The sequence below is a fragment of the Cydia strobilella genome, chromosome 19, assembly GCF_947568885.1.
Source record: "Cydia strobilella chromosome 19, ilCydStro3.1, whole genome shotgun sequence".
Lineage (NCBI taxonomy): Eukaryota > Metazoa > Arthropoda > Insecta > Lepidoptera > Tortricidae > Cydia > Cydia strobilella.
The window spans coordinates 4,745,129-4,767,016 of NC_086059.1; the positions used below are offsets into that span (position 1 = coordinate 4,745,129).

Here is a 21,888-nt window from a genome sequence, read left to right on the forward strand (position 1 = left end):
CTCGTAAACACCACTCCCACATATAAAATACCGTAACTACCGTACCTATTGGAGACGTAACGCACACAAAAACTATGAAAGTGTGTATTGACTTAAGATGACATAGACGTAAAAATATTTTCTGGTGGTTTATTACGTAATTTTTTTCTGTGAGAATCGGTTGCACCAAACCGTCTGTCACCGTTAAAGCATTCTTTAAATATTATTGTATGAGAATTTTCATAGTTTTCTGGCGAGTGATGCTGATCAGTCTGTCAAATGTGGTTGATGTAAGTGGACCTAACACTGGCCCACACACCTAATTTACATAACGTAAATTCATAAGATGGCTTAATAGCAAATATGTAATATTTTTCACTTTTCTAATAGGAAGTATAATAAAAATCTATAATTATACAAGTTTACAACCCACAGACATCGGTTTAATTAAACCATAGTCATAAACTGTTTTTAAGTCCCGCCTTAGTTCTCTGAAAGTTTTGAATCGCGTCGTTAAGAAGTTTGGCGCCCAAGTGGTCTTGAACGCGATGAGAAATGGAGGCCTCGATGATAGAAGCATACCGACTTAACCTCAGTTAATTTTATTCCCGATTTTATATTTTGATATAAAATCTAGCCAAGACACTGAACTTTTCTATGCATTCGTTCGGCACTGGCATTTCTTTTTCAACAGTTTTGTATTAACCCACAGAGTTCAGTTCAATTAACCCATAGTAAAGTTGTAAACTATTTTTAAGTACCGTCTTAGTCCTCTCAGCGCTAGATCGCATCTGAGCTACCAAGCCCTCGTCCATGGACAGCAAATATTTCCACCATATGGGCCTTTGGGGAGGCACTCTATTTAGTGGCAAAGCTCTGGGCTAGTGATCCTGTGGTCGTGGCGTGGGTTCAAGTCTCACCCTAGACAGTAAATTTTTCCACTTCAAATTTATTCTTAGCTTAATAGCATCGTTCAGGGACCAGTATTTTTTCCAGCTCATCGTTATCAAAAATAAAGATGAGCTGAAAATAATACTGGTCCCTGAGAGAAATAACAAAAGGCGACTATCCGCTCCACCTAAAAAAAACAGTAATGGATACATGCATTCTATCGACCCTTACGTTTGGCTGTCAAACGACCTACAACAACAGAACAAAAACAGAACTAGCGAACTGCCAAAAAGCGATGGAGAATTCACAAAATAAGAAGCGAATTCATACGGAAGAAGACAAAATTAATTGACGCCGTACAATCTATCACAATCTACGTTTAAATGGCAATGGGCTGGCGTACAACATTAAATTAATATAACATATATAATTAATATGACATAAAAATATATATATAACATTATTTTTCTGTACGGTATAAAACCGATGAAATGCAAATTTTTTTTTAGTCTAGATGAGTGTAATGAACCACGTTTAAAACGTCGCTGAGAGTTAAAAAATTATTTATGCATACATAATATATTGTTACGTACACACAGTCGCAAAAATGCATACCCACTTTATGAATGGAACTCATTGAATGAATGGAATTCAAGTCAAGTCGTGAGTTCAAGTCTCACCCAAGGCAGTAATTTTTCCACTTTTAAATTTATTCTAAGCTTAATAGCATCGATCGCAGATGTTTCTGCTTGTTAAAAATTTATTTAGAATGGGTAGCACATCGTAACTGGTGAATTTCCAATATGACTTGGAACTCCGGTGGCCGTTTAAGAAGTGTAACACTCTTACGGTAGATGTCGCTAGGGTCCCCTAGACCCATATAGTGGGAAGATTTGCTGACTATGGATGAGGTCTTGGTGGCTCAGTTGGCAGAGCGCTGGAGTATTGATCCAGAGGCCGTGAGTTCAAGTCTCATCCAAGGCAGTAATTTTTCCACTTTTAAATTTATTCTAAGCTTGAATGGAATTCGTTCATAAAGTGTCCATGAAATTTTGCAGCTCGCTGTACGTGACCTTTTACTACGCAATATCCTTAGTATAGTTGCCTAAGTCACGGAAATGCAATATACAAGCATTTGAAGCCTTCATTTTATCAGAGCATCCCAGCCACCTCGGTCGCTAGGCAACGATTGGAAGTGACCTAGATTGACTAAGAAATATAGAGGCCAGGGATTCGAGATATGCATAAAACATCCAGAGCGTCCTTAAGTGTGGTAACTGGTTTTCATACGTACGGGTGGAAAAAGTTTTAAAGTAACTAACGAATTAATTTCATAAATAATTATATGAAGGTCATGCACTGATAAACAAAAAAACAAATGTCCCCTTTTGTACCCGAAAGTTACGGACACGAGCCTAATTTCTGGTTGTTGCCAAATCATCCGAAAGGGAAACCGATGAAATTTCGTGAGTGTCTAAATTTCATTCGTTCATTCGTATTTCCAATGGGGTTGCCGATCGAAGCTTTTTACAGATGGCTCTCACTACACTCTTACCGATAGTGTAATTTTTTTTTATGTTATGACCCGAATGCAATCCATTTAAAGCCAAATCCCATAGAACAAAATTATGACCCGAATGCAACCCATTTAAAGCCAAATCCCATAGAACAAAATTAGAAACCCAATTTTCTTTATTTAATTTTTATCATAAGTAAAACTTATTCGCGTCGCGAGTTCAAACCTCGGCTCGTACCAATGAGTTTTTCGGAACTTATGTACGAAATATCAATTGATATTTACCAGTCGCTTTTCGGTGTAGGAAAACATCGTGAGGAAACCGGACTAATCCTAACAAGGCCTAGTTGCCCCTCTGGGTTGGAAGGTCAGATGGCAGTCGCTTTTGTAAAAACTAGTGCCTAGGTCAATTCTTAGGATTAGTTGTCAAGCGGACCCCAGGCTCCCATGAGCTGTGGCAAAATGCCGGGATAACGCGAGGAAGATGATAATGACATATAAAAAGTCTAAATGTACCTAACTAGCACCAAGCAACCAAAACTTTTTATAAGACTATCGACCACATATTGTTAAGAAAGGAAAACCGTACAAAAACTAGTATAATAGCAGTCTCTTGAATCCGGGTAACTTTTAAAAAAGAACCACTCCAGCAGTTAACTTTAAGAGACAGCGGCATTTTCAATTAGGCGGCCGTCTGGGGGCTATTTATTACAGCCTGCTGCTTATCCGCACGTATCTTACGACGTCGCTTTAAAAATTGTGAGAAGGAATTTAAAAAAAGGTTTTTAGAGTTCAAGTACTTCATTGGCAAAATACTACGTTGCGGAGCGTAACATACATTTAATGAGAAAATTGTTTATCATTCGTAGTATTGTGTTTCTGCCGGTGAGTATGGTTGCCAGAGCTTAACGAGGATGCGGTGTGTTAGAGTCGGCATGGAACACCTCTGGAGTTGCAGGCGTCCATAGGCTACGGTGACTGCTAACCATGAGGCGCGCCGTGTTCTTGTTTGCCACCAAATTAGTATTTAAAAAAAGCATCTTCATCATCGCTTACACTCGTCCGTTAAAATCGCTCTCTGCTAATAATCCCTTATTTTTAGGATTGCATGACTTAAAAATAATACTAATATAACCTATATAAAAATAAGGTAAATTAGGGAATTGTCTTAAATATGAAAAGCTATTAAATATTTTACGCGAAACATCGAAATTTCCCATTTTTCTTGGGACGTTATAACGGACATACTTAATGTTCATGTTAAATCGCTAAGAAAACCTATAAATTTCTAATTCAAAGGCAGGAGTAATGTAACGAAACTTGAAACAGCCACATCAAACCACAGTTAATGAAGTTAATTGTACATGACCAAAGCCACGGGTGCAGGCTATTTTTAATGAAGCTCTCAAGACCATTCCGGTCTGAGGGCCTACGGCGAAATACGAAAGTCGAATTTTCATTATCTGCCTCTCTATCGCTCGAATATGCAAGAGTAATAGAGAGGCAGATAACGAAATGTCGACTTTCAATGTTTCGCGGTAGGCCCTCTGATTTATATCGAGGTCCTCGACCTCTCTTCGTTCATAAATCTTGTCTTCGATTTTGTTTTTAACAGCTTTTATGAAGTTCCTCTTATATTTTTTACCGAGTACTTGGAACTTTGTCGATTTTTCTCTTCGAACCGTAACTTGAATTGCTAATTCGAACATTCTCGTTATCTTATAATAAGTTTTGATATTGCTGATTATAAAAGACAAAGTGGCACAAGGAATTTTTTTTAAGTTTTTAATAAGATAACAATTACATTTAGGGGGCTCCCAATCCGAGTGTGTAGAGTACAAAATCGATTTTCGGAAGAGAGAGTACACTCAATATGAAAACCATCACAGATCAGCGCAAATCTAGCACCAGCAAATTTATTTATTTATTTTATCGAATGGCGTAAAACATCACAAGTAAATCGAAAATATATCAGGTACATATATGTCACAAGTTTATATCCAAGGTTCTCAGCCATTGAGCCGCGTCAGGTCAGAACAGAGGTCCTACCACGAACCACGTTCGACGTGTTGCCTCTGTCGCACTTGTAAATTCGTACGTAAGTGTGACAGGGAGGCAACACGTCGAACGTGGTTCGAGGTAGGCCCTCTGGTCATCGGGGCTTCCAGGGTAGGCAAATAATTCAACCGCACAGAACCCTAAAAACAAATCTGCGTGTCAAAGTAATTGTCTTCGACGGGCACATCGTAAATCAAGGAGAACACGGACATGTCGGCGTTACTCGAGCAAAAAAAGTTACGCGTCGGGAAAATGTAACGAGTCGGGAAAAAGTTCGCGGCTGGGCCTGACGCAACGTGTGAAGAGTGACAGTTAGGATGAACGGGAAAAAGCATTTTTAATTGAGATGAAGTTGGAAGGTCTATGTGTTGTGGTTCAGACTAAATTGTTTCAATACGACGTATACATTTCAAGCAGGTGACATTTCATCAGATGGACGTAAAAAGGACTGCTAGGAGCCATTAAGGGTCCCCGTCCGGCAAGCTCGGTTCTCCATACAAACGTAGTTCCGCTCTCATTTTAAAACGACTAGCTAGATTGCTCTAAAACTTTGTATATACAATAGGATAAGGTATATCTATGTCTAGAATTAGTTTATGTAGCTTCAGTTGTTAAAAAAATACAGCGAATTTAAGTTTTTCATACAAAACCACGCATATCCTCTCGCACCAAAAAAACCTTCCATATTCCCTCCGTTCATACTAATTACAGGAAAAACTCCTTCCTTCTAAGAGCTGGTAAGTCTTTCAATCAGCTTTGCAAACATCATGATCTCATCGATCTGTTCTGCGATAGCTTTAGTTCGATACGTATTAACAGTGGAAAAAGTGTTAACTCAACATTGTATCTCTATCCTGTTCTTTTTTCTCTCTTTTGTTCTTCTTGTTAACTGTTTAAACCAATTTTCCCTCTCTAGTAAGATAAGTAAAGTATATTTACAAGTTAGTAAGTATTATTAGTTGTAATTTCGCACACCATGCACTTTACGCAGTTTCTATCTGTGGAAACTTGTAATTGGCTCACTGCTTCTATGTTATTACCTAACGTGTTACTTCAGCTGTAAGTTTTCCTAATAAATAAAATAAAATAAAATAAAATAAAACTTGTTTTTGCTCTTTTTCGTTTGTTTTATAAACTGGAGCTATATAAACTAATTACAGACCTAGATATACCTCATTGTATGTGAAAAGTTTCATTGCAATTCAATACGTAGTTTTAAAATAAGAGCGGAACTACTTTTGTATGGGAAGGTGTAGGGGACTTAAATAAAAGGTCGGGTAGTTTCTCGCAATGGTTCTTGGATGGGTAGGACTTATTTTATTAGATTAGTTATTTGTGATCGACTTGTGACAACATTAACCTATTGTATACTTACATAAAACTGCGGCTTGGCTGCATAAAACTGATTTGTATTATGTAAAAACCAAAACACAGTAATCTTTGACTAGAAAATCACTGCGCAACTTCTTTACTAATCATCTGAGATCAGTACCCTTACCACGAGTCACTGACAGTGTCAACACTGGCATACACGCTATCTTCTACGTAACTTACTTTCTATGCATCTCGACGGTACTGACATATTAGTGCTAGCGAGATGTATAGAAAGTAAATTAGATACGTGGACGTTAGCTAATCCCGGGCGGAAAGCGTCCGTCTGGGTCTGGGCGTCCCAGATACCGCTGGAGTGATGAAGCCCTAAAAGACCTGTCCGCCCTCGGAATACCCAACAACTGGCGTGAAGTGGCGCAGGATATTGCAAAGTGGCGCTCTCTTTTGTCAGAGGCCAAGATCCTTTTTGGGAGTGAAGTAAGTAAGTAATACGTTAGGAAATAAGTCAGTGTTGACACTGTCAGTGACTCGTGGTACGGGTAAAGGTTGTCGCACACGTAACAGCTCGGCACCGGACCGGCGCCGCCTCAACTCGAGCCGTCCAGTATTCTTTGTAAGAAATTCCATACTGTAACGCACACATATCGTCGAGGCGAGGCGATGCCGTTCCGATGCCGATATGTGTGCGTTACAGTATGGAATTTCTTATAAAGAATACTGAACGGCACGAGTTGAGGCGGCGCCGGTCCGGTGCCGAGCGGTTACGTGTGCGACAATCTTAAAGGTATGTGTAAAGGTAGGTTTTTGTATTAGAATTGTATTTAAATATTCTGTACATATATATTTTATTTGTATATTTTATTCAATTCTAGTAGCGTTCTTTAAATGCGTGATATCGGTCAAAACGCAACATATTAGTCTGAATCTGAAGAAGTGAAATGTTTTTTTCTTTAATATCGTATATAATTTCTAGTGAAACCGTTGATACATTCACACAATGCTTTATGCACTAATAGTTGTTGTGTACAGGACGTATTCTGAGAAAAGCTGTACTGGTTTCAAATAATTCCGAGAGAACACAAGAGTATGTTTCACATCATGAATACGTTTTTCCAGGAATCTCATTGCGTCCGTTGTTTATTAATTTTATTAAGCCAGATACACTAGCTGAAACTTAATCGCAAAAATATTAAAATCAGAAAATTTCTTCCAAAATACGTCACTATCAAAAACTTTTTAAAACCTGATATTGTCTTCGGTTACCGTGATAGTTACTTATGAAATAAAACTATGAAAACGGATTATATCGCGTATATTGAATTTTATAATACATCCCGACCACGAACGCTGTAAAGGGTTCGAAACGTCGGGATGTATTATAAATTCAATATACGCGATATAATCCGTTTTCATAGTTTTATTTCATTTTTAAAACCTGTGTAGTAAAGAAAATATTCGTTCCTTTTTTGTGTTCCTTTCAACTAGGAACCCTAATAGTTTCGCCATGTCTGTCTGTCTGTCCGAGGCTTTGCTCCGTGATCTAAAGTGTTAGAAAGCTGCAATTTGGCATGGATATATAAATCAATAAATCCGACGAAGTCGTACAATAAAATTAAATATATATATATATATATTTAGGGTACCTCCCCTACACGTAAAGTGGGGGTGTAATTATTTTTTTCGCTTGAACTACAGTGTGGGGATAGGTCTTTTAAAACGAATAGGGGTATTCAACAAACATTTTTATTTTCGAAAATAATCGCACCAAAAGAAAAAAAATATGTGCTCTTTGCAGGTTTTATTTCATTTAGCAATTTTCATGCCTGCTGAGAATCATTCGATCATTTTTCACCATAAATGTTGTTTGTCGTAAGCAAATGTCCTCGCAATTTTATGGTTGTTCAAAAACTTTGGGACAAAATGGCTCTTACCTAGCGGAGCAGGAGATGAAGGTTCTATTGTTGTCGTTTAGGGCTAGCGCAATTTACAGAACGACAGCGACAATAATACATTGTTGAAGAAGCTAGAAATAGAGAACATTATAGATATGATCGAATTTAAACTGTTGTTAGATATACTAACATTAAATAATATCACGGATTAGACTCACTTGTTTTAGTCACTCGCAGTCGCAGCGAGCGACGCGGCGCGCGGCAGTACGCAATACACGGTCGTCGTGAACGCTGCTCGCACTATTAGTGCTTGAGAAAAGAGACCTATGCTTCCCGAAACATGTCGCGCGAGTGACTAAAACAAGTGAGTTTAAACCGTGATACTATTTAATTATAGATATGAGTTAGGTTAAGAACCTGGATAGGCATGTTTGGTTAGGGTTAGCAGTCGAAGATACGAGTTCATGTATTGCGCTTTCGGCACAAAAGAAATAATAGTACTACCGTACAGAAAGGAAACTTCCTACAAAACCGAAGTTTGAAAGCGGTTCAGGGACGAATCATGCTGTCCCTTTCTAATATGTGGCGCTATCCCTTTCGGCTATTTAGGGTTGTCAAAATTCAAGTCATTATCTTATCTGTGGTCGTGCACGCAAAGGGACGTCAAGTTGTGTCAACCCTAATAATTAGTCGGAGCAATGCTGAGCCGAACGGAGCCGAGAATACCCGAAAGGAGGAGTTCGCACCCCTGCTTTCGGCTGAGATATTTTCACGTATTTGCGAGAAAATAAATTAATATATGTTAAATGCGTGTGTTCTGACTGACACATCAACGCAGAGGCAAAACTACAATACCTATAGCTAGAAAGTTGAAATTTGCACATCAGCCCGCGCAGCATGGTTCCCCTATCACTAAGGCCGTCACTTTCGCACTCACATACTTGTTAGAACGTGACAGGCATGGTGATAAGCGTACCGTGCTACGACCCCAGGTTACATTCATAGTAAGTACCTACAAGAACATAAGAAGCGATAATTCAACATCTAAGGGGGTAAAATAAGGGAGAAAATTTGTATGAGATACAAGTTTTATTTTAAGCTTAACACTTTAAGAGTAATTTCAGCCTTTTCGTTAAATATATTATCCCCTAAGGAGGTCAAAAAGTGAACGTTTGTATCGAGAACAACATTTTTTTTGAAGTGAGTAACTGGACACTTTATTGTTAAACACGAAGATAAACAGTGAACAACCGCAAAGATGATATGTACCTACTGCAAACAGTTTTCAACAACGCGACCCCTTTTATCTTACGCCCAAAAGCAAACATAGTTTGAGGCATTTTGTCAACCCTTCCACATGTGCGCTCTGTGAGTGTACAAAATGGCGACGAAAACGATTTACGACATTATGAGTGTATATCAGTTTTATTATATTTATCGTTGTTTACGATGTTTTCGTTTTGGGAGTCAGTGACCAGGATAAGCGGAAGTTTCACAAGGTCAAGTCGCCGAATTGTTACTCAAGGTAGCATCGCTAACATAACTAGTAAGAAAATGTCCCAATAAATGAAAATGAATGAGTTTGTACTATTGAAAACGGGTTGTTTACCATGTACTTTATTAAGGTCAGGCGATGTTTGCTAAACCCTGCGTCTTGAGATTATGTAGCAGAGCGGCTTCAAGATTTTGCAGAGAAAACGGAAAAGCGCATCAAAACAAATTGAACACCGTAAATCGGAATGTTTTACGGATGCCTGGATCCGCGGTGTCATACGGCGCCCGATCGGCTTATCCCAACACACGACACTGCAACACGCTGCAAGCCGGATCATCTTAATAGCAACCCTTCTTCGGTGTTCAAGCTTCAGCTATGTATACCTAGGAAAAGTGAAGGTTTTATACATACACCGTAAGACGGAGTTGGAAGACTCGATTGTCAACTTCTAACACGATCTGATATCAACCCAACTAATAAAAGCAAAAATAAAGTTGCTTTCGGCGAAGAAAAACAACAACGAGAGAAAACATGCGTACACCTGCAAAGATATTCAAAAGTGTATCAAAAATCCCGAATCTGCATTAGGCTAAGTGTGGGGACTATATAATAGTCTAAACTCTATACAATAATGATCGTATAGCGGAGGGATGATGAGGACAATGATATGATATGATATGATATGATATGATATGATTTATTTATCTCACAATATACAATTGCACTTAAAATTACACATGGTAGATTCTTAGGAATTTATATTGTGATTGTCGGTTTTTTACATTATGAATAATTGAATATGAAAAATAACAGAGACAATCAAAATTATAGGTACATTCAAAATTATTAAATTACAATAGTATGTCAGCAGTTTCGTTAAATTCTACATAATAGATTAAAAAACATTCAATAAATTAAACAATTATCTAGAAAATAAATTCGCCAGGAATGGTTCGTTATTAACTCTATAAAATAAATAAACAAAATTGAGCACTTATGTCACAGAAATTAAGGTCACCATTAAACTAACAAATAAGTAAATTACAATCATCATTCGCTTGCCCTTGTCCCATTCACTTGGGGTCGGCGCAGCATGTCTTTTTCTTCCATACATCTCTGTCACCCGTCATCTCATCATTCACTTGCGTTAGTTTCATATCATCTTTCACACAGTCCATCCACCTTTTCCTCGGTTTTCCTCTCCTCGTACTTCCCTCCACATTCATTCTTAATACCTTTCTTGTCACATGACTTTCATCCCTCCGCATCACATGCCCGTACCATGCGAGGCGATTTGCCCTTACTTTTTCTGTTATGGGTGCAACTTTCAGGCTTCCTCTTATATACTCATTCCTTATCCTATCCATTCTCGTCACGCCACACATCCACCTTAACATTCTCATCTCCGCTACATGCAATCTCTTTTCATCCCTCACCTTTAGGGCCCAACACTCTGATCCATACATGACGACAGGTCTTATGATCGTTTTATAAATTTTACCCTTTAACCGAAGGGGCATACGGGCGTCACAAATGGTTCCCGTAACCTGTCGCCATTTCATCCATCCTGTGCTAATCCGGTTTTTCACGTCACGGTCAATATCGCCATCGCACTGTAGGAGCGAACCGAGGTACTTGAAGTCGGAGCAGACCGGCAATGTAACGCTATCGAGTTCTATGGCAGCAAAACTGGAGAGACCGCCAAAATCGCAGAAAATGTGTTCTGTTTTAGATCTGCTGATCTTTAGGCCAACATTCTCCAATTTTTGCCGCCATTTCTCAAGTCTGCTCTGCACCTCTAGTTCGTTTTCACCTACAAGCACAATGTCATCAGCAAACAGCATACACCAAGGTGCCTCCTCCTGTATGTCCGACGACAGAGCGTCCATAACTAGCAGGAAGAGGTACAATAAACCTTACAATTCCGATGTCAGCAAAGTACTATTTAAATAAATCTAATTAGTGATTTCATAAAACTCCTTTATGGAATACAGTGGATTATCCAATAAAAAGTTTCTCAAACGGCTCTTAAATTTTCTGTCAGAGGGCTCGTCTCTCAAGTCTTGGGGTAGTCGCTCGTAATAAGTAGGGCCGATGACACGCGGGTTTTTTCCTGCAAGTGCCATGCGACGCGGGACAGTTCTAAGACGCCCTGTTGAGCGAATCACCTTGCCAGAGACTTCTACTTTAGAAAACGACGACATGTTATTTCTGACATACATCAAAACTTCAAACATATGTAGCGAGTAGTGCGTCATTATTCGGTAGTCTACGAAAATACCCCTACACGAATGTCTTGTTTTAACGCCAGCCATGGCGCGGAGGGCACGCTTTTGTAGTATTAAGACTCGATTCGCATCCGTCGAATTCCCCCACATTATAGAACCGTAAGACATTCGCGAATGATGTGGACGCAAAATTCCGGAGAAACGCTGTCTAGGGCGGCGTAAAACTGGTATTTATAATGACCATTGAGGAATAAGGGGAACTTGTCCGGCTTCCCTAAACGTATATTTAGGAAGACTTCTAACTATGATGTATAGATGACGATGAAAGTTTCCTTTACAACATAAAAAACGGACTTTTATAAAATGAAAAGACTATGTTCGTTCCTTGTACAAAAGCCTGTCCTGTCCTTGTACAAAAGTCCTTAATCGAGTAAGGCGCCGTCGTTTGTGAATTAGCTCGCTCACGAAAGACAAACGAGTAACGGTTGGGCTACTTTCCAAACGCTTATTAAGCTCACAACAATCTAGAATAATAGTAACCTCTCTTGCCTCTTTTTACTATAAACTAATTGCGCCCAAAAATTTAAAAAGGTGGCAATATCACAATATTTTAGTCTGTCTCACACGCGCCGTTGCGCATAAATTAATACTCTCAAGTGGTGCAGGCTCTGAGGCTGCTGAAATTATTTTTATCATTATCTGTACCTACTATAAAGTGGCTCTTTACACTGGATATCTCAACAATCGACTATCTCGCAAGCAGTACGAATGAGAGAATACCCAGCTCAACATCAGCTTAAATACGTTATCTTTTCTGCTAATACCCAGGGTACGTAGCCAACGCTTACTAGTGCGACAGTGACAGTTGCGTTTCGTTCGCTACGGAGCGTTAACGATTGCACGTCGGCTACGCACCCTGGTACCTTAAGAGGCGAAATTGTACTCGTACTTACATCTTGAGGAATGTCTGAGTGTTATATAAGGACTGTATCGTTTACTATAAATACAACTTTACTTAGCCGTTTTTTTGTATTAAATTTTTATTAAAAAATTACACTGGAATCTCGACGTAAAGCATATGGTTTAGACGAAATTTACTCAATTCTCCCAAGTAACAATAATGATTTCGGACAAATACTACAAGAAATTTTACGTTGTGCGAACAAAAACGATATCACACAAAAAAATCGTACCATGCGAACCGCAATTACACATGATTCGTAAAGCGAAACATCTGGGAATAGTCTGATCATTACTTTTAGTACAAAAAACGTTAGTTAGTTAGTTAGTTTTTATTGTATATAAGAATCAGGTTACATTGCAGGTCGAATATACAATTACACGTTCAGTTACACTGAGACTTTACCTTTTCAGGTGTACATACATTTGCAACACATATATTTACATATTTATCTAAATACTACACATACTTATGACTAACTTAAATAATCATTAACACAGTAAAAACATTTTGGATCTGCATGGTGGCCTTTTAAAGAATATGGTATGTTACTTACGACAACTCCGACTGACATCAAATATAACTACCATGGAGCATTTCTATAGACCCGCTCTCCTCTAGTGATGGTTCAACGCCATGAATGTCCGTTAGGCTTTTTTGGTTTTTAGTCGATTATTTAAGCTGCCTCCCTCATTTCGCTTGCATCAGAAATTTAAAGGAATCCAAAACGTGGGGTGAAAAATTCATCACATTTATTCCGCAGCTGCTCAATTGAGCAATCATAAAGAGGACACAGATAACATGTGTTGGCAGCATTTTAACCTTTTGTTTCTTTAAATCGTACCAAGGAGTCGGTGAAATAGTCTCACTCTCAACTCTCAAATTAAGATCGATAGGCTCGTCCGAAATGTTCATATTTTTTAGCGTTAAAATAAAAACACTGCTTTAAAAGTATGTTTACAAGACATTTATTTAAAAGCAAACTCCATTATCAAAAGAAACTTTCCTCTTCACAGCTTTAACTAAGCATTGAAATGGCGGATTTCAGCAGGCGCAACCGCAAAAAGCGGTAAATTGCCTGAAGATTCGCAAAGGTGCAATTACCTGGGAACCACTGGACTGGACGGGTAAGGCTGCATTCATTGTTGAGCGGAGCATTACGGCCCGCCAGGCTAACTTCATTAAAGTATACTATGAGCTTTTTATTATACTAATACAATCTCACACATCATGCCTTTTACATGTACAATTGTACATACTAATATTAATAATTTGTTCTTAGAGGCGCCCGCTCTGTTTGGAAGTCAACTTTGACACTTTGTCAATAAAGTCCGTTGTTGACACGGGATTAATAGAATCGACAGATGTCAAAGAATACAGAAGTAGGAAAGAACTAAGAAAAGATAAGGTGAGAGTAAGTGGTTGCTAAGTACAAGATTGCACAAATATTCGACTAGATAGGTTCAAGACAATACATTTTGTTCTTTGTACATACTCATACATGCCACTTTTTGGGTTTCGATAATCTCCTCCTCTAAAGTCCTCCTCTGTACTTACGCCATTTGAAAATGTTTTCCATAAAATCAGTGTAAGCGAGCGATAAAGTAAAACAATCAAGATGTTGCTCCCAACTCTAACCTAACCTAATACTTCACCTACTTGTATTTATTATTTTCCCGCTTATGAATTGACCACATCTCGCCAAGACCAACTACGCTTACACCTAGAGCAGCGAACAAGCAAGAACCCACAGCTGTACCCTGCAACGCTTTATATTATTAGCAGTAAGAACTAGGGATGCTTGAACATTTAGACCAATAGGAGGAGAGCACTGGATTGGCTACATTTCCACTAAATACTTACTGGTGCAGTTAGTTGCACTGATTTGCAGCTCCTATCTTGGAGTTTCGTTAATTTATTAGTGAGATACCTACAGATTACTAAAGGTTATCTGGAAGAGTTTCGCTCTTTAGCAGTAAGACCGCTAAGTGCGTTAACATCTCCGTTTAAGATTGGGATTTGTATCGTTTTTTGGCACTTAGTTGTGCAATAAATAATATTGTTTTGTAATGTGGAAGAATCAGGAAACAAATTAAATCACAATAAAAAACCTATTTGATTTCAACATCAGAGTCACACTGTACACAGGCGCTTTGAAAGCAAAGATATAGTTACCAATCCTATTCATAAACGAAACCATAATACCACCTTTCAGGTTGCGTTCGTCCCAAGTCCTAGATCGACAGTTATCTTAACTTCCTCTACTCGTATACAGCCTTTTGGCTGTAGTGAGCAAAGCCCGTTATCAATGTTTCAATTCATTGAAAATAAGGGTTGTCAAAACTAGCTACCTTATAAGTTTGAATTAAGATATAGTAGCAAAATATGGACCATGTCTGAAATAAATGCATTTTTTTTTATTAGGCAACGTAAACTTCACCGTCGGTGCCCAACATTGTTCGAGTAAAATATTAAAATAATATTTTTACCAAGAAATAGATATCCATTCAATTCACAATAAATACAGCTGCGTATAAATAATGTTAACTATCTTATCTTATCTTATCTTATAGTTTCGGGGGCCCTTACGGATACACTTCGACCCATATGGATCTTTTGTGCAGTTACCCCCTAGGAAAGATCCGTCCGCTACTCAAGAGCCTTCCCCACCCTCTCCATATGCCGGATGATGGACCTTATGGGTAGCTTTTTGAATTCCTTTGGTACCAGGTAGCCTGTTCCAAAGTCCTTCATTCTTTGTCTGGCGAGGGCGTGACATTCACACATAAGGTGTTCTATTGTCTCTTCCTCTTCGCCACACATACGACAATCGGTGTTGTCAGCGTGCCCCATCTTGGCCAGGATTCCCTTGACCCCGTAATGGCCAGTAAACACCCCCGTTATTATTTGGAGTTGCCGTTTGCTAAGTTTCCAAAGCTTTTTGCTCCAACCAGAGTCTACCCCTTGTATAAAGAGCTTTGAGTGCTTTAGACCCGTCAGACTGTCCCATTCTTCCTGGTGTTTGGTCTTAGTAAGGTCTTTGATAGCCGTTGTGATGGTTCCCTGTGAGAGCCCCACGAATGGTTCCGGACCTATAAGGTTGTTTGCAGATCCGGCTCTGGCAAGTTCATCTGCATTTTCATTGCCCATGAATCCCTCGTGCCCTGGGATCCACACCAGTTGCACTTTGTTTTGCCTTCCAAGCTTGTTCAGAGCTTGGATGCCATTGTATACCAGTCTAGAGTCCACTCTAGGCGCCTTAAGCGCTTTGAGTGCAGCTTGACTGTCGCTGAGAATATAGATATTCTTCCCTTGGGTTTGCCTAACTATATTCTCATGTGCACAGGCAATTATAGCGTATGTCTCGGCTTGGAAGACAGTGGCGTAATTGCCCATGCTTATGCTACTACTAAAGTCATTTGCATAAATGCCTGCCCCAGTACCAGAATCTGTCTTGGACCCGTCTGTGTACCATATGATGTCATTTTCATCAGACATTGGTGCTTCAAGACCTTCGGTCCATTCAGCCCTTGTTGGAACTTTAACATTAAAATTCTTACGGAACACAAACTTGGGTTGCATCTTATCGCAGCCCATATTCGTAATCCTTTTCATGAAATTGTCACATTCCATGTTTGTGTGTTTAGTCTTTGGCTTGTTATCGCTCCAGAGGCCTGTCAAAGCCAGCCTGTGTAACGATTTCCGCGCCTCAGATTGTATCACTAGGTGCAGCGGCGGGAGGTCTAGTAGTACCACCATCGCCGCTGTTGGCGTCGTTCTAAACGCGCCAGTAATAGCCATGCACGCCGTTCTTTGTATTTTCGTAAGGGCATCCCTGCATGTGCTCTTTAGTGTCCTTGGCCACCATGCCAGGCATCCGTACAGAATGATAGGTCTTACCATCATGGTATAGATCCATCTCAGTACCTTTGGGTTTAAACCCCACGTTTTGCCATATGCCGTTCTACACATTCCAAACACCCTCAGTGCCTTGGTTATGGTAGTTTCGACATGCTTTTTCCAGTTCAGTTCTTTATCTAGTGTTAAACCTAGATATTTCACTTCATCGGACATTTCCAGAACCCTTCCATAAAGCTTCAGCTGTTTCATGCCGTTAAGGGTCTTTTTCCTGGTAAACGGTACTACTACTGTTTTGCCAGGATTGATGGAGAGCTGATGTTAACTAAAAAAACATTCTAAGATACCCTAAGTTTGCTACATGTCTCCCATTTCGCCTAATCATTTTTATTTTTAATAATAAAATTAAATTCAAACTTATTCCAAATCCTAAACGTTGAATAAGATACAAATGTCAAACTTACATGAAATTATGATCTATAAATAACGCTTGCATTGCGTGTGCTATCAAAATCCTTGCAAACATATCTTGGTCTAACTCTATGTACACATTTTTTTAACACCAAATCCATACACATCCATCCAAAAACCACTACATATTCTAAAAATTTATCTTCAATATCGAAATTACGTTTCTTTCTTATATGTAGTTTCAAACATCCATTAGACGATTCGCTCTGTACACCGGATGTGACGTCCTCTTCACAGCCAAGGCAATCAGGCCAGCTTCCGGCAGCCATATTGAATTATCAGGTGATGTTGATGTGCAGTGACCCGAACCGTCATCGCGTGCGGTGGGTGTTGACAGCGGCGTCGGTTGTGGGGACACGCGGGATGGATTAAATAAATATATATATTTTTAATAAAAATATACTTTATATACCTATTGAGGGTGCATACGAATATATTTGTTCATATTGTTATATTAAATTTGTCTGTAGGGAGTAGATAGATAGATTCATTTGTTTCAAAGAAAAAGACATAGTACTTTACACAAAAGGATAAAACAAAATGCTATCATTAAAAGATTGTTATCTTAAAATGAAAACAGCAATTTATGAAGTAAAATTTTAAAACAAAAATATTAATAAATATATGAACAATGTCACACTAAAAACAATGTTTATGTATACATAGCTAGGGCAAACCTAGGTATTTTGCAGTCCGTACAATATTATGTAGTTGGTTACAATTGCAATCGTTTTATTATGTACAGCACCTTGTTGTTTTTTTAATTTAAATTTTTTTTCAAGCATCTGTAATTAAATTACTACAATGTGATTAACCTCATAAAACGCGGGACACTTAAAGAAAGTCTATTTTGCTCAAAATGCTCAAAAGGCTTCATGCATGAAGTCTGTATTTGAACGAAATATTTTTTATTTGGATATTTGTTGCCGTATTATCATGTTACATATATTGTGCATTTCATTTATTAAATCAAATGTACAAAAAATTGCCCGCGAAAAGCTAAAGCGACGCAAAGAGCAAAACAAATGTTTTTCAAGGCATCCGAACTTAGACAAAGCTGCTGCAGTGACTATCCGAATGCAACTTTGAAGAGAGAAAATGATTTATGGATTTGGCCGACTAGCCGACTAGTCGGCCGACTAATTGGCCATCCGAGCGCCGATTAGTCGGCTAGTCGGCTAGTCGACCAAATCAATAGTCGGTACATCACTAATTTTTATATACCACGTACCACGGTGGCAATCAAGCATACGGCCCGCCTGAAATATTATTATGTCCTATCTTACGTATAAGATCCCGTAGGCTGTCTTTTAAACGTTAAGCCTTAATCTACGAGGTGAGTGGGTCTGATGTTGGTATTTCACGCATTGAAACATACAATCTCCATTAGATTATATCGAAGCTCAGTGCTCACAAATCTCTGAACACGCACTCTAACGCTTTGACAATGAGGGCTATCGTTTTTTTGCTCACCAGTTGGCGCCTCTGTTGATGGTGATCCAAAAGACTAAAGAACAGCTGTCAGTCATTGAAGTGACCAGTGACATTTGACATTTCAATTTTTGCGAAGACCATCATCTACACTAGCGCCCCTAGCGGCGAATTCATACGCGTTAGCCCTCATAGTGGCGTGTTCAGATATTTTTGAGCACCTCAGCCGCTCCGATATATATGATGGCTACTGTACAAGTGTTAGAAAAATACCCTGTATGACTAGCAAAAATTTTTAAATATCCATTATTCAAGCCTATGACTTACTCTTGTCGTCCAAACTATGTTATAATTAGTTTTTTTCTCAATGGTTAGTTTAAGCCACAAATTCAGATTAATAACAGGTGGTAGCATAGCCACCATACTGTTTTTACTTTAGTGTATATTTATTTTTTATTTTGTAGGTTTAGTTAAGCATTATTATAAACATCGATGTTTCAAATGTTTAATCAAAATTATTTACATTTAATAATAGGTTATTATTTAACAAATACATAATAATTAATAATTCCATAATAGGTGTGAAAATACAAAAAATATTGCAAAACTGCCATATTATACATGAAATATTTATTCCAACTAAATTTACGATATTCGAATACATTTCACAACCATTAGAAAGTCAATGCCTGGACGCCATTCAGCTGTTCTCATTCTCACTGAATGGAACTATCTTCATAAATCATATCTGTGTATTTAAGATCTTATTCATAAATGATGATTATGCACTACCTATTCAAGTTATTCATAACTTACATATAATATTCAGAAAATACTGATGAGGGGTACTACTATGTACAGTATGTACACTAATGTAGTGTCTTTGGCTAAGAATCAAGATTTCTGACCGTTAATAATGTTAGCTTCTTAAAGCCAGACTGACTGTTTACAAAAGCGTTTTATAGGTAGGTACATTTTTTCAGTTGTCAAAAAACAAAGAGCGGTTTAAGAACAAATTAAATTACTTTCTTATGAAAATATTTTAATTTGTTTTTTTTTTGCAAGTTTTCGTTTAAAGAACGGTTTGCAAGCGAGCCGTATGCTTGTTTGCCACCGACGTGGTATAAAAAAATTGTTCTAGAATCGACAATTCTGATGAAAATTAACTGGAAGAGACAGGCATTAGTAATGGGGAGAAGAGTGAGGGTGAAGAAATGTTACCACTACAACCTCAGTCGTTCATAAGGACTTCCTGCTCGTAATTTGTAAAAAAATATAAAAAAATACCTGTATTGACTATTATTAAAAGCCCTGACCTTCCCAACTTCCCCCGTAACCGAACACTTGGCAAACACATCCATCTCTATGACATGACATCACAGCAAGATTGACTCGATGTCAAGGACGAGCGCGGCACGTAACGCAAAAAATGTGTCAGTTGACATATAATTTGGAACGTTACAATTAGACCTGCTTGTGCATGCGTACCTGCAACGCAAAGTCAGACCTCACTCTTGACAGTCATCGGGCCTAGCTGGGTTTCATGCTAAAATTTTCTCAGCTAGGCTAGTTTTAACGAAACAACGACAAAACTTCCCTTAGATTCCCTCACCACACCCAGATCAGATCAGATCAGAGAGATTTGGCGCGGAAGCCTCTGGGTAAACCAAGGCAGCCGGGGGACGTAGTTGTAGACCGTTTGCGACCCCATGGCACCCCCATAAACGGCAGTGCGGAGAATCGCCGCAGGAGATGTTAGTGGGTATTCTCCTCCCCTCCCTCTGACTAACAGAGTGGGAGTTGCAGGATGAGCGAGACCCACATACCACACCCCTTTATGGGCTTCCCTGACCCGGGGGTGAGATGCGTAAATGCATTTACCCCTGCGACAAAAAAAAAGATCAGAATGACTTCCCCCGACCGATGACCCGTTCTACATATTTTATCTACTATAAGAAAGGCTCCATGATTATCGTCAGGCTCTTCCCTCCACACAATCCCATCGGATACCATAAGCCATCGCTTTAGTCCTCAAGAAGTATACGGCCCAAGGAAAAAAAAAGAGCTAGAGCTTTGCGACGTTCGGTTTTAGTGTGGTTCGTTACGTATTCAATAACAGGTACAATAGGGTGACAGCTACCGGCGCTAAACAATCGATTTAAAAAGTTAATCGTTAAATTTTAATCGCGATTAATTTAGTCGTCCTGAATGCGATTGGAATTGAATTAATCTGAATATTAATCGACTAAATTTTCGATTAAATCTCGATTGAAAGTTGAAAGAGGGTCTTTTTCGTGCGTAAAAAAATAAAAGATGTCTTGCGTGCAAATGGCAGCCAAACTTTGTCATAAAAGTCGTCAAGGATGACGTTTTATTGGTTCTTGTTGACTGTTAGTCGATTACATTTTGCCCAACTCTGCCTACCGCACACATCAAAACTTGCCAATACAAATGAAATTTCAATTTGTCAGAATAAATATTCAAAACCGAATGGAATAGGAGACCTTTTTATTAGTCTCTGGCCGAATAAAGGATAATATTATTATCCTCTAGTCATATTATGAACCCGACTTTGGAGGTTCTTATTATTGACTAGTCTCTGGCGTAACCGAACAATCAACACACAGATCCATCTCGATGTCATGATATCAAGATCGTGCCGGGGTCAAGGACGTATTCTGACGGGAAAATTGACGGGAGAAACTATCGTTTTTTTTTATAGTATCCAATACTATGAAAAGTATCCTATGTCCCTTTCCACACTATTTAAAAGCCTCGATAGACTTTTTATTCTATTTTTATGATGGAAAATGTACTCACATCAGCCTACAAAAATCATTAAAAAATCAGTTTGAGGATATTACGAGATTAAACCCTTTTTCAGCAAGAAACACAAGTTTTCATTTTCATTATCATCATCATGTTTGATGTTATTGTTATCGTCATCGTAGTTGTTTGTTATTATCGTTATCATGTGGGTTTTGACGTTTGGAGGCCTTATATATTTCTTATATAGACAAATGCATCTTATAAACTGAATCGAATATTATAAAGTATGACAATTCGGTGGTTGCGAGCGGCACAGGATCGGTCGGAGTGGCGAGCCTTGGGGGAGGCCTATGTCCAGCAGTGGACGTCTATCGGCTGACATGATGATGATGATGATGATGACAATTTAAAGAAAAAGCATTTTAAACCTATCAAATAACTTCGGATATGTTTAATCCTGTAAATTATTTACGTTCTGCAATATTTCCACATATTTACTCTTAAAATTAGATAAGAACTCCTCTTATATTTAATTTTCAAATAAATATGAATACTCTCAAATTACATTAAATAAAGATTTATTTTAGGTAAATAATACATACGCTTCAAATAATACAAATATTTATTTTGCTAACAAACAAATATTAATTTAGCCAACTTAGCTGAATGTTTGAGTTTGACAAGCGGATCAATTAATTCCCTTGACGCGACATCCCACAAAGATTATCCCGGAGTCAAGGGCGTATTCTAATACTCCCGATTTAAGGGATGAAAGCAGTGATTTACGAAATAGGAGAATTTTACGTCCTACATTAACCTTATAAGACAATCTGTGGTATAACGGAGATTCGGGTTGTGATTCAACGGAGCCACGCCGTTTTGTCACATAGATAGTGTTTAGTTTTAAGTATATATAATACTAGACTTATATTGACCGGGATATAGACCGTGATTAGTGATTACCTTTTGTATTATTTGTGAGCTCCCGATATTTCGACGCAGTTACA

General features: G+C 38.5%; 1 non-coding gene across 1 annotated transcript; it reads left to right on the top strand.

Moving 5' to 3' along the window:
* The first annotated feature begins 1,781 nt into the window (after nt 1-1,781).
* Trnan-auu (transfer RNA asparagine (anticodon AUU)) lies at nt 1,782-1,854 on the top strand. The gene has a single exon. It is a non-coding gene; the product is annotated as a tRNA-Asn (tRNA).
* Nucleotides 1,855-21,888: the final 20,034 nt, after the last annotated feature.